The sequence below is a fragment of the Molothrus ater genome, chromosome W (genome assembly GCF_012460135.2).
Source record: "Molothrus ater isolate BHLD 08-10-18 breed brown headed cowbird chromosome W, BPBGC_Mater_1.1, whole genome shotgun sequence".
Lineage (NCBI taxonomy): Eukaryota > Metazoa > Chordata > Aves > Passeriformes > Icteridae > Molothrus > Molothrus ater.
The window spans coordinates 2,846,401-2,861,610 of NC_050510.2; the positions used below are offsets into that span (position 1 = coordinate 2,846,401).

The window sequence follows — 15,210 nt, forward strand, 5'->3', positions numbered from 1 at the left end:
TACTTGTAATGAGTTACAGGGAAAGGAGTCTGATGTATCAGTTATATTCTTCTCCATAGCTTTACAAGTGGATTTCAGCCTAAAACTAAAGGCACCTCCTCATCCCTCCCATCTGGGACTTGACTTCTTTACTGACCTTGGTATCTACATGTTGTTCTACGTGTCTTCACTCTGTCCTTTTCTCTCACTTGAGGGAGGATTGAAGGTCTACAAGTCTTATCCGTGCACTGGAAGAGTTAATATCTCGCCTGGGCCTGCAGATGGTCACATGATCCCTGCTGGGTGGTGATGCAGTCACAATGATGGATTTCAGGCTGCACTGGGGGCTATGTCAGAATCTCAGGGAGCCCGGAGTCTCCTGCGGTGCCAGGACAGCTCCTCGGTAGCTTGCGGCTGGAGCGGTTTTACGATGGAGGTTTCTTTAGCAGCTGTGCTGGGGCTGTGTCAGGATTGGCTGCGGGGCTGTTTTCTGCGTGGGCTGCAGGGTCGCCTCCAGGTTTTTTTTCAGTGGCTGTGCTGGGGGGAGGGCCAGGATCTCAGCAGCCAGGCTAGGCCTCAGCGGCCAATAGCCTCCCCTCCCCCTGCCCAGCAGCTACTGGGGCCCAGCCCAGCCAAGACGAGGCCCAGTGGGCTCCCCAGAAAGGGGCCTGGCAGAAACGGGAGCCAGGCCAGCCTTGTTACCTGTTCAAGGCCAGAAGGAAAAGAGAGCTTCCTGGGTTTTTTCATCTTTAACATGTGTATTCATAGAGGCATGTCCAGCTTTCTTGGTGGTTTAACAGATTGTCAATTCTCAAAGCTAATAACTGATTGTTTTTTTATCAGACATGGAGGAAACTGCTAGCAGCTTCTCTTAGAAACTTACTTCCGTGGGTGGCTCTAATGCAAAACCAGAACAGACACCTCCCTCTCATTCCTTTCAATGACATGTACAAGAAGGTGAGTTCAGTACTTTATGTACAGGTTTAAACTTTTGAGTCATGATATTAGAAAACATGAAAGGCACAGCATTGCAGAAAAGCACTATAGAGTAAAAGGCAGACAGTCAAAACATTTTTTAGTTTTTAGGTATTTCTAGAAATGTTTGCTTAGAGTTTTTTTACTTTTTTAAAACATACTTGTTGCTCAATACTTTATAACCTTGAGCATTTCTTAAAGCCAAGCACAATGTTCTAGTATTTAAGTCTAAGAATAATATTGCGTAAAGCTAGCGAGTGGCAAACTGGTTTTCTTTTGATTATTTCTCATTTATTCAACAAGCTTAAAAATGAAGGTCGTTTCATTAACCTTTACTGACTTCATTCATGCAAGACAATCTGCAGCCATCTGTATTTCTTGAGCTCTCATCCTATGATGCTGTTTTTGTACATATGTAAGATGAAATCCAAAACATACAGCAACACAAGTGTGAGATGTTAAGCTAGTGTACCTAATTCCCAACACCTATTTCTGAATTCAAAATTTAAAAAAATGTTTCTACAATAATCTGAGAAATAAAGCTGGTCTACAACAAACTAATTACTGAATAGGTGATAGTTTCTGGGATAAAATCTTTGCAGAATTTGGACTATGCTCACCAAAAGAGCCATCATCCTTCTTACTCTTTCCAAATTGACGCACTACTAGTTAATAGCCTTAGATATCAGCTTCAAATAATACTCTACATTAATATTAGAAACTCAGAAAAGTAAAATTCATTGCTTGATTATTTTCCATATTAGAGGTACGTCAGAGCATTCACATTTGAGAATTGAAATACAGCCTTTTCTGCCAAATTCTGATGGTCTGGGCCACATAATATAGAAGATCTGAATGACATCAAAAATACATAAATGTCAGGTTGTAAATTCACAACAGTCAGAGCTGAGAGTTTTGGATTAATAGTCAAATTGAATAGGAAGTACAAAGAAACATATATACAACATCTCTCCAAAATATGCTGACATGCCCACCCATGCGCAACCCTCCTAAAAATGTTAAAGTACATGTACTAAGCAGCAATTAAATATAAATTTATTTCATGGGAAAAAATTTAATTACAGTATGCTTATAGGTTAAAATCAGCCATTGCTGTACTTTTTACAGCACTGATAGCCATATGTTACTGTGGTTACTACACCAAAGAGCAAATGGCAGTCATGTTTAGGATTACCTACTGTCTGTCAGCTCCAGTGCCATTGAAATTATGTAACATGCTCTCCCAGTAAAGTGCTTCTGTTTACTCCTTTTCTTTGCAAAGACCTTCACTTGTTAACTGTTGTTCTTCTATTATTTCAAGAGTCCCATATTGTTATTATTAGATTACTAAAGTCCATACCTCTCCGGTGTATTCTCATGGCTGCAGATCTTCACAGCATGGACTCTTTCTTCTGCATGCTGCTCTCTCTCAGTTAAGGGCTCCTCCAAGGCTCTCCCTGACTGGCTATCCCGCCCCCTTTTATCCCGGTCATCTTCATTGGTTACAGCTGCAGCCCATCGAGGGCAACCGGGACCTCTGGGGCAAAGCCTCTATACACATATTCAAATACAATACATATCCTCTACTACAGTTAACTTGTTACATTACCTCTGTATTGCTGAACATCATATATTGTTCATGCTTATGGAATCATTACCACAAATATATACTGGTGAATAAATTACGTAATAATTACAATAAAAATAAAATCTGATTACTCACAAATTATACTTTTGAATTTTAGTGCAACAAACAGAATAAAGGCAACACCAATATTTTCTGCTTCCTCTTCTCAATAAGTTGCATCTTCAATAATGCATCTGTAATTACTTTAATGTTAGACATTACAGAGTAAAGTGGTTATACTCAAAATGATTTGTTACAAATAATGTAGTGAAGAAAGTTGAATTATATCCCTGATGCAGTAACAAAAGAACACAATACATAATCATACTAATTTATTTTTGCAGATGTCTGGTATAAGATGCAGAATGTCATATTTTTTAAAAGAAAAACAATCAACCTTAAAAGTGATGTTTAAGAAGAATAAAAAAGCTTTCATATACCCTAGACAGGTAACTTAACACATAAAAACACAGTAAGAAAGTGAATAAAATAAGATTGGACTATTGGTCATTTCTAAGGGATATGGAAAGTCTGTGAATGAGAGGATGAAATTTAAGTTGATGCAAATTCCATAACATTGCTGTTTACCTTACATTTTTGCTATTTTAGTTGGAATTAGGTATTTTATTTCTTGTTTCCACTCAAAAAGATTTTTCAGTCCTCAGAAAATCATTTGTCCAGCAAACATTGTGCATTCCAACTCTTTTACCTCACTGGATTAGTTATACTATACTGAAACAGCTCTAATCTGAACAAAGAAAGCAAGTTTCTAAAGATGGAAAAAGCCTTAAAACCCTGATGAGTTGCTTAAGATAAAAGATTAGAGACAAAACAACATAGCCACTACAATGAAGTCTGTGGCATTCACATTCTCTGAACATGATCCTTTCGCCCAGAATTTTTCTTCTGCGAAGCTGAAAGGCAGCGAGAGGCCTCAGAGAAAAGAAAACCAATTCTTATCTCATTTGCTTTTCCTGTGTTGTGCTCATGTGGAATGTGTTTGGAGATTGTTTACCCACAGGTGATTGTTTGATTGGACTCCAGTGTGAGTTGTTTTGACTCATTGGCTAATTAGGGCCAAGCTGTGTTGGGACTCTGGAAAGAGTCACGAGTTTTCATTATTATCTTTTTAGCATTCAGTAAGTATCCTTTCTGTATTCTTTAGTATAGTATAGTATTCTTTAATATAATATAGTATAATAAAGTAATAAATTAGCCTTCTGAGAACATGGAGTCAGATGCATCATCTCTCCCCTTGTTGGGGTTGCCTGCATTTACAATAGAAGTCCAGACAGAAATGAAAAATATCAATAAATAGAAAGGTATTTTTCAAAGAGGTTTTTATTCATTGCATATGTTTAAGTGTTTTTTTCTGTAGTGATTTCTCAAGGACCGGAACAACTACTAGAGGTTTTCTGAGCTATGGATCTCAATGCAGGATTGTCATAATTTCCCTAAGTTTCTTGCAAATATATTTAACCTTTCTGCATTTGGTGCTCTGGCCATCTCACTGAAAAATTTCACATTACAGAGGTTGAGAAGTTTTATACATTAGTCTGTATATTATTGTAATAGGGTTTGTGTGACAAGGTTTTGGTAGCGGGGGTACTACAGGGATGGCAGGGTGTTTCTACTGCAGCTTGTGGAAGACCTCATGCCAGGGCAAGTGGATGTGCCCAAAGAAAGCTGGGGCCCTGTGGGAAGCCCATGCTGGAGCTGGCTGCTGGCAGGGACCTGCAGACATGTGGAGAGGAGCCCAGGCTGAAGCAGGTTTGTTGACAGGACTTGTGACCCCATGGGGGACCCACGCTGGAGCAGTTTGTACCTGAAGGACTGCACCCTGTGGAAGGGACCTATGCTGGAGCAGTTCGTGAAGAACTGTAGCTTGTGTGGAGGACTTGCAGTGGAGAAGTTCATGGAGGACTGTCTCCCTTGGGAGGAGCCCCTTGCTGGAGCAGGGGAAGAGTGTCAGAAGTCCTCCCCTTGAGGAGGAAAGAGCAGCAGGGATGTGTGATGAACTGACCATAACCCCCATTTCCTGTCCCTCTGTGCTGCTTGGGGGGGAGGAGGCAGAGAAAATTGTGAATGAAGCTGAGCCTGGGAAGAAGGGAGGGGTGGGGGGAAGGTGATTTTAAGATTTGGTTTTATTTCTCATTACCCTACTGTGATTTGATTGATAATAAATTAATTTCCTCAAGTTGTGTCTGTTTTGGCGTGCAGTAAGATGTTCTCCTTTCAGACACACACACCCCTCCAAGGTCCTGCTCTCTCTCCCATGGGCCTCCTGGCTGACCTTGGTCTCCAGGCTGTATCCAGGTGAGGCCCAATCAGGGAAAAGGGAGGGAGAGCCTCAGGAACACCTATGTTCAGACATAGTAACAGGGGAAGGAGCCAATGGGGTGTAACTTAGGAGAAGCCCCTCCAGGGCCTCCACACTCCCCTGTCCAGCTGTGGAGGGGAGTGAAAGAGGGGCTTTGGCAGGCACCTTGCATGTAGCTTGGGTCAGCCCACCACAACCACATTGCCACAATATTAATAGGAAACTGGAGAATTATGTGAAATTTTGACATCTAGTGACTTATGGAAAATTAAAATTTAGGAATTTTTTATAGCAGTATGTTGAAAAAAAATTAGATTTACTTTCCACATTGAAGATGGCAGTTTTGAACAGATATAAACTGCTTTGTTCAGCATAACTACTTTTTGTGTGCAAATAAAATACATGTTCCTGTGAAAACTCCTTTTCTATTAACTAAACTATTACAGGAATCTAAGATTTCACCTAAATATAAAACAGATTAAGGAGAGTAATTTTTCACAATCTTGCACAAGTTTTCAAGGCAAAACTGTCATATCACATGGGAAACAAATCTGAAAACCCTGTAGTTCATTACAGCACGGAATTATTTAGATAAATCACAATACAGCGGTAAACTGTAGACACAAATATTGAGAAAGGGGACAATTACATCTATATTTTAAAATTACACTATTTTTCCTTGGCTTGGAAATTTGCCAGTGCCCCATATGCATACTGTAAGGAATAAAAATATAGGCTAGAGAATAGGAAATAATGGACATAAAAGTTATTCAATCACCACTATTAATTTAGCACTAAGTTGCAGATCAACTGTATAATCTGAATTACTGTTCTACATCATAGTTCTACTTTGTGCTACAGCCAAAATTACATGTGATTAACTCTGCTTTAAAGTGTGGTGTGATTGCAAATACAGACAAAGATAGAGCAAAAATATACCGCAGCTTATGGTACAGGCAATGTCAAATGATTATGATAAACTCTGAAATTGTTGTTATTGCTGCATGAACACACTATTAGACAGCTTGCAACCACACCATATAACTGGATTCAGAGAAGTGGTTTAAGAAAAGCCAACAAAACAACAAATATTGTGTAGTTTTCGGTCCTTGGAAAGCCAATATCATGTGTTTCATAGAGCTGACCTCAGTACAGAAGAATACAGACCTGACAACTAATGCACACAGAAAAATCAATATGGTGCTGCAATAACATTGGTCACAGATGCTTTGAAAATTAATATTCATTTACTTTATAAATAAGGCAACAATCTTAAGAAAATGCCTGACAATAGCAAGGGTAAAGTGACATACTTTTGAGATGTTTGATGGAGCTTTAATTTCTGGGCAGTCACAGCTGAAGGTCTAATAGCTGAGCTATCTTTAGGTTACACAGGCTACTGCTAAGCTAAGTTTTACTGCTCCTATTTATAAAAGTAAATGGCAAGAGACGAAATCTCCTGTTATAAGCGTTTTGGGGGTTAAGTTTCTTTCCTTTTGTTCCTATTTACTTATAGAATTTTCCCCCATAAGTTGCTAGGAAACACTAACACCTGGGTACTTAAGAAAAACAAAAGAAGTGGCCAAGTTCAGGGGAGGAGGGGATCTGGTTGCAGTTCTCTTATCTGGGAGTTTCTCTCAGAGGGGTAGAGATACCACAAGAATTGGGCAGGTGAAAGACAGGGCTGGGGCAGCTGCTAGCGCTTTCTCTCTCTCGGCTTTGGAGGAGAACAGTCGGAGCTGCTGCTTGGGGAAGGGAATTCACTGCTGCTGCCGGAGCCCAGCCTGGAGCTGCTTCTTCTGCTGTGATGTGAGCCTCTGCTTGTGAGAGCAGCCACTGAACTGGGACCTTATTAACACCTACCTCACTAAAAGAGGGACCTATTACCATCTGCTTGGGTGCCCGGGATCCTGAGCTTGCCTCTCCCTGCCCTGCTGGGAGCCAGGCTGCTGCTGCCCCGCCCCCACTGCTTCTTCGGCACTGTTTTGAGCTTTCGCTGCACTGTAGCCCTGCACCCCCTGCCTGCTGAGACATTCTGCTGGCCCAGCTTGCTGCTTCTGAGAGTCCTGCTGGGGCACTGGCATCGACTGTCCCAGGGGTTTGAGAAGCAAAGCCTCTCTTCCATCCCTTCCCATCTCGGTCAAGCCACCATTACCACATGGTCCCCGAGCGCGTGCCACAGCGCCCCCTGCAGCCGCATGGGGATCATCACACCTGCCCTGCCCACTGGGAGCCACCAGCGCCCCTGCCAGCTGTGACCATCACTACACCAAAGGGGAAAGTGCCTGCGGCCGAGAAGGCTGTTACTGGGTTTCTGGCTCTGTTTGTTGTTAATGCTGTAGTTGTTGTTTGTTTGCTTTATTATACATGCTAGTAAAGAACTATTATTCCTATTATCTTATCTTTGCCTGAGAGCCCCCTAATTTCAAAATTATAATAATCCAGAGGGAGGGGGTTTACATTTTCCATTTAGAGGGAGGCTCCTGCTTTCCTTAGCAGACACCTGTCTTTCAAACAAAGTCACATGGGGTATCTTGTCCTGCACATGCAGATGATAAATCACACTAGTTCAATTACAGGGATTGTTAGAGAATTTGGAGAAAAGTTTGGAAAAATTGATTAAGTCGAAGTGTACCATCCAACCCTCTAATTAGACATAACACAGGTTTTCATAGCTTTGTCAGGGCCTTATTATTTCCGCTAGGAATAGCACAGTTAGAAATTGCAATAGTGAACATCTCAGCAGAAATGGAAATAATTGCAAATACAACAGCAGATGCCATTGGACGGCTGCAAACAGAAGTAAATTCCCTAAAAGAAGTAGTACTTCAAAATTGAATGGCATTGGATATGATTACAGCACAAATGGGAGTGATTCATGGAAAGACTCCACAACTCATAAAGTTGTAAAGTAGGTATGCATTTATTCAGTGCTGGGCATGTGGGGGTGGCTTCTCCAAAAGCACACATGCCTCCTGAGAAACCTAACCCTCTTTTTATTCTCTTAAATGGTACATATGCATCAAGTTTGGCAATAGTACTATGCATATTCATTTCTTAGCCCCGCCCAGCCCCGCTTCATATTATAATTAGCTTATCAGTCCTGCGCTTGCACAGTGCTCTCTGGTGGTCATCTGGTAGTCGCAGGAGGAAGGGTAAACGAGTCTTCATCAATGTGAACTTTTCACCTTTTCTTCTCGGTGCATGGTCTTTAGTCTATTGGCTGTAGCCCAAACTATAGTGCTGGTCTAAGCTGGTTTAGAGTCTGAGGAACCTCTCTTATCTCCAATAGCTTGCAGGCTCTCGCATTCCTTCTACCTTGTTTGGGGTAAGAAGCTCTTCTTATCAGGATCCCTGCATTCCTTCTTGTCCTATATTCACAGGCCTTGCAAGCATGTTAAGCAACATACATTTTCTAAAACAGCTATCCTGAATCCTAAATTAATTTCTAACCCCTATGTCTCAGTCCTCCCTTTTCTTGAAAATCAGTAAATTCTTTTACTTAGTACAAAAAATCGTCTTCCCAATCTCTACATGTGTCCCTTAATGCCTTATCATGTACATTTGACAAGGAAGTTAATACCGCTACTTGTCGCAACATTCTCCAATCCCAGATAAGTATTATGAAAGACAATCCTAGACTCACACCAAGTAATAGCAATAAAACAACAATGGGGTGACACAATGTATTTAAAATCCTAGTTGCAGCTGGCAGCCATCCAAAGATTGCATTCTACTAGTGATGATCTGCATCTTGTTTTATTCTCTGTAGAACTCTGCTTATCTTTTTTGTATCATGATGGACAGTAATTAGAGTTTTCTCTCAATTTTCCTGAATCTTCTTCAAAATCTCAATTAGGTCTTGATGTTTAATTAATTGTCTTACCAACGTAAGGTTCATTCCTGTGACTGAGGTCACAAGGGTTTTCAGGATGAAGAAGAGACGAGAATGTTGACTCCATGATCAGAAGGCTTGATTTAATATTTTATGATATATGTTACATTAAGACTATACTAAAAAGCAATAGAAAGGAAAAGTTTCTTCAGCTGCTAGCTAAGCTAAGAATAGAAAAGAATGAATAACAAAGATCTGTGTCTCAGACAGAGCAAGAGCCAGCTCTGCCATGAGTGGTCAAGAAATCCAAACACCCACAGGAGACCAATCACCTGTTACATTCCACAGCAGCAGATAACCATTGTTTACTTTTGGTTGCTGAACTGCAGCTTGTCACAAGGAAAAATCCTAAGAAAGGATTTTTCATGAAAGATGTCTGCGACATATTCCAATAGGAGTAGGTGATACATTGATACCTGTGATACATTGCGTAATTGGATTTGATCAGCTGATGGGATGTCACTGGTGCCCAATATGAAAAATCACAACCGATAATCTTAAAATAATTACAAATGCAAAAATTAGAATGATTTCTACTAAGCAAAGTTACATTTTCGTTACCTATTTCTACAAAAGTGTCGTGAACGGAGGAAGAAATGCTTCACACAATATGCGTGAATTGCAAATCTCGAAGTTTATTGAAACCCCACACATATTTATATTGGTGTTAATGAAGCTTATACATATTGCAAAAGCTGAGCTCATTATTGGTTAAAGCACACTTAGATCAACCACACCTACTTCTATCTTCTAACAATTATTTTGCTTCTATGTTTGCATTCTTCTAACTTTTCTACCTAAGATAACTACATTTTCTGGCAAGCGATTTTCTCCCCCGTCTTCCCGTTTCAGAGAAGGTCACTGTGACCTTTGTCAGTGATTGGACACTGGTTGCTCAGTTCCCAGCTTGTTTCTCCTATCCTTATCCATTGGTATCACATCGAAATGTCCTTTCTCAGCTAACCAATTATCCAAAAAGCTCTCTACACAAAAGTCTAAGTAGTTCTTAAGCATGCACAGTCTTGAATAGTAACTGGATGAATCTCAAAGTGGCAAACACCTTGTTCAGTGTCAAGACACACATCTTGAGTATCAATGGTATTACTTTCACAAATAAACCCTAGTTGTTCCTGGGTAACACAAGATTCTAAGTTTACCGTTTGCTACTTCTCATTCACCATCTGTGCCCATGCCCTATGTTCTGAGGGATAGAGCACCGTTCTCTCATGGTTTAGTCCTAGTGTAATGATGGGATGGATAACATAGACGGTGGCATTATGTATAGTAAGCACAAAGGCAGTGGCCACATTAATAGTGAAAGTATAGGGATAAAATATTTTTAAAATCATGGTATAATCAGAGGAGTTAGAAAGAAAGTTAGGCTTAGTAGGCCCTGGGAAAATGTTAAGGGTAGGCCCTGGGAAATGTTAGGCCTTGTGTTTGCTAGATCATGTGAAACTGCACCTGTGTAATCAGTATATGATAAATTATATAATTGTTAGATCTGATGTTTGCTTAGTAATTAGATATAATTATTGTTTAATCATAAGAAGAATCATGAGAAACTATATTCAGAGGTTTGAGGGGGATTACGAGAAATCCATGCTTGGATAAAACCAATGTATACAATAGAACAATGTAAGTTTAATAATTAATATGTAAGTTATATAGCGATAGAATATAAAACATGTTCAGCTCTAAAGGATGTCGGAGTCAGATTTGGGTCTGTACCCCGACACCCAGAGCTCTTCAATAAAAGCACCTGCATATAATCATTCCATGATTATGTGTTCCTGAACACTAATAGTAGGATCATAGGTCAAATTTATCAGAGTCCACCAAGATTGGAATTTCCTCTCAAAATCAATAGTATTGTCCCACACAGCCTTTCAGACCTCAACCGGAAAATCGCCTTCACCTCTTTCCATTATAATCAAAGCTGCTGTTGCCTGCATCCATAACTGTGCTTGTATACAACTAAAAGTTAAAGACACATTATCTTGAACCATACTAAGTGTGACTGTGGTCACAAGGGTTTTCAGAATGAAGAAGAGACGAGAATGTTGACTCCATGATCAGAAGGCTTGATTTATTATTTTATGATATATGTTACATTAAGACTATACTAAAAAGAAATAGAAAGGAAAAGGTTTCTTCAGAAGCTAGCTAAGCTAAGAATAGAAAAGAATGAATAACAAAGATCTGTGTCTCAGACAGAGAGCAAGAGCCAGCTCTGCCATGAGTGGTCAGTAAATCTAAACATCCACAGGAGACCAGTCACAGGTCTACCTGTTGCATTCCACAGCAGCAGATAACCATTGTTTACTTTTGGTTGCTGAAACTGCAGCTTGTCACAAGGAAAAATCCTAAGAAAGGATTTTTCATGAAAGATGTCTGCGACAACTAAGTGTATCTATTATTAATTTGTGGTCTTGGTCCTTGGCTTTTTCCCATTTTGGTGACACTTTTGAAAACTGCCATCGACTAGTTCCTAATGTTAATAAGGATGATTGTAGGGGTTGTTTTAGTTTTGTTAGATCACTTGTTGCAGTGGCCAGCTTATTCATTAGTATTTTTTAATTGATTCAATTTAAAACACCCAATCTTGTCCCTAATATCCCAGTTAAATCTCTTTTCATTCTGCCCCTGAGGTGTGCTTGCTTTTGTAACTAGTTTGTCCAGCCTTCAAAGGATATCTTTAGGAAAGAGGAGCAGGCTGGTTGGATATTTGAGACGTTAATTTGCATTAGCAATTCAATACATTTGAGAGACCACTCTGGGTTAAACAACAGTTGTTGTTGGCCTGTATTCCTTACCATGTATGGGCTTATTTTATAAATTTTAGGTTTAAGTTTGGTTTGGGGTTGGGTTGCTTGAGTACTGGCATAGGTTGTAAGGGGTCCCACTGTTGTAAAAGGTACAGCATCTATCTTAAAATTTAATGCTAGGCCTTCCTCAATCTTAAGGTCTTGACCATTATTAGTCCAAAAACAGCTAACCATAACAGTCTGTGTTAATATAAAATTATACTAGCAATCTAATTTACCTGGACGAATACAACCAAAATCATATCAACAATCTAATTTACTTGGGCGAGTACAACCTTCTTGGACAACCACTTCTGGAAATTGGTTTTATTGAAATTCCAGTTACTTTCTCATGGGTCATTCCATTAATCATTTGACACCCTATTTTAATTTCGTCTCCTATGATTCTTCAGAGTGTCCATTTTTCTTCCAATTTTTGTCATTCTGGTAGTGTATACAAATAGTCAGTATTTTCTCACCACATAACTACAACTGCCACCTTTCCATTAACACTTCTACCTTCAGTTATTAATTGTGTAGTTGTTAAGGCTTCGGACTAAGGCTACTCATAATTTTCTGCTATCACAGAGGGACTTTTTGATTATAATTGCAACTACAAACAAAACTACTGTATTGGTTAAATTTACAGGCTAAATTATTAAACATTCCTAATCGCAAGGTACTCATTTTACTCAGGTAAATTTTAGTTTCAGTTCATTGTTACCTGGTGTCACTTTCTAAGGGGTTTCTGGGGCTTTCTTCATTCAAGAATGGTGGATCCAGGTGCCCTGTTCCTTGACCTTAATCGCGGTGAAAGTACTGAGAAGCACCTGGAATGTTTTTTCCCACTGTGGTTCCAAAGTATTTTCTGCAAGACTTAACATATGCATAATCTCCAGGCTGTATGTTATGTACTGGCCCATCTAGCTCTCTGTTCTGAGTTCCAGCCACGTTTTTCAATTTCTCTGGGTTTTTTACTCAGGGCCACCATATAGGTGGCCAGTGTCACCTCCCCAATGTGGGTAGACATTCCTTTTTGCACTCTATATGGTCTCTCATAAAGCATTTCAAAGGGACTTGACCTTTCTTTGGCTCTAGGTTGTCCTGGTTTAGGGCAAATTTGGGAGAAAACCTCCAAAAGGGGACCCTCCAGAAAGCAAACCCACATGGCCCCTCCCCCCAACCGGTTCAGGAAGGATTTCCTTGGAGAGAAGTGGAAAGAACCTGTTTATTTAACAGGCACAGCACCCCCCAGCACACAAAATGAACAATACCAGATGACAAAACTCATTCACTGCTCTGAAGAGATGACAAATTCAGAAAGTCTCTCCGGCGGGTGCCCAGAGTAGGCCCCGTAGGCTACCAAGCGCAAACTCTTCGTGTTTCCCCGGGTCCCAGTCAAGAGCAGGTTTGAATGGTTCCAAAAAAAGGGAAAGAAAACCAGTCCAGGGAACTTGTCTTCCTCAGCGAGCAAAACTAATTAAGAAACAACAAAGCACCGTGTTCTGCCCCATCCGTGCCCAGACACCACAGTGGATAAGTGAGAGCAGGCTGATAACAAACTCCATGCTTCTTCTCCCCGCCTTTGCTCTCAGTGCCAGTCTTGAAGGCACAGAATATAATATCCAGCATGAACAGAACACACGATTGGGGATACAAGTATCATAACATCACCCGAGGACATTCCACCCCTCATCCCAACATCATCAACTTACTACTAAATATCACGCATTTTATTCATGTAACAACTTCCATCTGTTCCCCCCCCAAATATTACAAGCAGCATCCATCATGCCCCCGTTACACCCCCACACCGGACCACTGAATCCAGGCCCCATACTACAGAGCTGCAGGACTGCCCACTTTTATTTTACTCACTCAAAACTCCATCTTTCACTTGCTCAGACCTTCGACACTTAGAAATTTCCTTCTATTTCATGTCTGTGTGGTTTAATGCACAGACAATGGCAGTAACATCCAACAAACAGTGATATTTGCATGAGTCTCACCCCACAATCAGATCTCCCCGAGGTACATATCGTGTTGTTCCATCTCTCCGCATGATCCACCATGTGCAACCTGGTCCCTGAGCAAAGACAAGCCAACGAATGGGTTTGTATGTACTCGAGGAAGAATTGATCCACACTGTCTTCCCTAATAAACTTCTGACATGTACAACAGGGACTTTGTCTACGATATTCAGGGACTCAGACTGGGCAGGACCTGCTCGGTTGGTGGAACCTCGGGTGTTAACTAACCAGGTGGCTTTTGCTAAATGCTGCCCCCAATTTTTGAAAGATCCCCCACCCAATGCTTTCAACTAGGTTTTTAAGAATCCATTGTACCTCTCCACTTTGCCTGCAGCTGGTGCATGGTAGGGGATATGGTACACCCACTCAATGCCATGTTCCCTAGCCCAGGTGTTGATAACGCTGTCCTTGAAATGAGTCCCATTGTCTGACTCAATCCTCTCAGGAGTACCATGTCTCCAAAGGACCTGCTTTTCAAGGCCCAGGATGGTGTTACAGGCAGTAGCGTGAGACACGGGGTAGGTTTCCAACCATCCAGTGGTGGCTTCCACCATTGTGAGCACGAAGCGCATGCCTTGGCGCATCTGGGGCAGTGTGATGTAGTCAATCTGCCAGGCCTCCCCATACTTTTACTTGGACTACTGCCCACCATATCATAAGGGCTTCACTTGCGTGGACTGTTTGATGGCAGCACACATCTCACAGTCGTGGATAATCTTTGAAATACTCTCCATGGTTAAATCCACCCCTCGGTCTCGTGCCCACTTATAGGTGGCATGTCTACCCTGATGGCCTGAGGCATCATGGGCCCATCGAGCTAGGAATAACTCTCCCTTGTGTTCCAAATCTAGGTCTATCTTGGACATCCCTATCTTTGCTGCCTGGTCTACCTGCTCATTGTTTTGGTGCTCCTCATTGGCTCTACTCTTGGGGACATGGGAATCTATGTGGCGGACTTTCACAGGTAGCCTCCTTTCCCTGGTAGCGATGTCTTTCCTCTCTTCAGCAGCCCACATTGGTTTTCCTCTTCTCTGCCAGTTGGCCTCTTTCCACCTCTCCAGCCATCCCCACAGAGCCTTGCCTACCATCCATGAATCAGTGTAGAGGTAGAGCTTTGGCCACTTCACTCTTTCTGCATTGTCCAGGGCCAGCAGAACAGCTTTGAGTTCTGCAAGTTGGCTTGATCCACCTTCTCCTTCAGTGGCCTCTGCAACCTGTCGTGCGGGACTCCATATGGCTGCTTCCCGCTTCCGGTTCATCCCTACGATGCTACAGGAACCGTCAGTGAAAAGAGCATAGCATGTTTCCTCTGCTGGCAATTGGTTGTATGGTGGAGCTCCTTCAGCCCGTGTCACTGGTTCTTGTTCTTCATCTGTGACATCAAAATTTTAACTTTCAGGCCAATTTGTAATTTCCTCCAAAATCCCAGGACGATTCAGTTTACCTATACGGGCGCGCTGTGTGATAAGAGCAATCCACTTGCTCCATGTAGCACTGGTGGCATGGTGACTGGAAGGAACCTTGCCTTGGAACATCTACCCCAGCACTGGTAGTCGGGGTGCCAGGAGGAGTTGCGC

General features: G+C 41.4%; 1 long non-coding RNA gene across 2 annotated transcripts; it reads left to right on the plus strand.

Annotated features, from left to right (window-relative positions):
• The first annotated feature begins 306 nt into the window (after positions 1-306).
• Positions 307-4,637, plus strand: LOC118701530 (uncharacterized). Of its 2 annotated transcripts, none has more exons than XR_004982543.2 (3): positions 307-382; positions 823-936; positions 4,364-4,637. It is a non-coding gene; the product is annotated as an uncharacterized LOC118701530 (long non-coding RNA). The 2 variants fall into 2 exon arrangements; XR_004982542.2 differs by having other exon boundaries at positions 323-415.
• The last annotated feature ends 10,573 nt before the right edge of the window (positions 4,638-15,210 follow it).